The following is a 1381-nucleotide window of genomic DNA, read 5'->3' as shown; positions in this document are numbered from 1 at the left end:
TGTTCTTCCCTTTTGTTTTCTACTTCTAACTCCTTGCACATTTGTTATAATATTTGACTGTCTTCTCAAGCTGTCCTTTAAAATGTTCTATTCATCCTCTTGACTTCATCCTTTTTTTCATTTTCTTTAGCTACTCTATGATTAAGACCAAGTTTCAGAGTCTCTTCTGACATCAACTTTGATCTTTTCTTTATTTCCTGTCTTTTTAATGATTTGCTTTCTTCACGAATAATGGTCTTGATATCCTCTCACAGGTCATCAGGTCTTCTGTCATTAGTATTCAATGCATCAACATCTTGAGATGTTCTGAAAATTCAGGTGGAATAGACTCAAGGTCATATTTCGACTCTGTAGAAGAATAGATGCATTTGAATTATGGTGCTGGAGAAAAATATAGAAAGTACATTGGACAGCTGAAAGGACAAACCGATCTGTAAAGAAGGAAGTAAGGCCAGCGTGCTCCTTAGACGCAAAGATGGCAAAACTCTGTCTTACATACTTTGGACACATTGTCAGGGGAGACTAGTCGCTGGAGAAGAACCTCATGTTTGGCAAAGTGGAGGGGCAGCAACAAGGAGGAAGGCCCTCAATGAGATGGTTTAACACAGTGACTACAACAATTGGCTCAGGCACAGGGGCAATGGTGCAGATGGCTCACAATGTTTCGTTCTGTTATACATAGGGCTGCTATGGAATGGAGTTAAGTCAATGACGCTGAACAACACAACAATAGGAGTCAATTTAAGTTCACTCATGTTTACAATATAATAGTTTGAGATCCATTTTATTTTTTAATTTCAATTTTCCTACATTTATACATTGTATTTCCCATGTACTTATTATTAGTGAAATTTTTAGTTGTTTCCTGCCATTTTGAATCATATTCTATCAGCAAATGCAGACCCCCACAAAGCAGTGTTCTATCACATTATTATGGTACTCTATTTTGAGGAAGCAGATCTTCCCACATTGTCTTTTGAGAGCTTTCTGATCTGAGGGCCTCATCATTCTGTACGACGTCTGACAATGTTTCCCTGCTATTCGAAAAAGGTTTCAGTGACTACTTCTTCAGAGATGACAGCCATTCCTTCTTCATAGTCTGCTCTTATTCTGGAAGCTCTTCTGAAACCTGTTCACCATGAGCAACCTTGTTGGTGTTTGAAATACCAATGATATCGTTTCCAGCACCATAGTACCATGCAAGCCACCACAGTACAAGAAACTGACAGACAAGTGGTTCTATATCTGTTTATGCTTCTGGGATGTTGTTGCTTCTAGGCCCTCTGAACTGATAGCACAAGGATATATATATGTATATATTCAATATAGATAGGTAGATAGATAGATAGATAGATAGATAGATAGATAGATAGATAGATAG

This window comes from Echinops telfairi, unplaced genomic scaffold, assembly GCF_000313985.2.
Source record: "Echinops telfairi isolate 266 unplaced genomic scaffold, ASM31398v2 ScPeMD7_7475;HRSCAF=8513, whole genome shotgun sequence".
NCBI lineage: Eukaryota > Metazoa > Chordata > Mammalia > Afrosoricida > Tenrecidae > Echinops > Echinops telfairi.
This window is presented reverse-complemented; position numbering follows the sequence as displayed.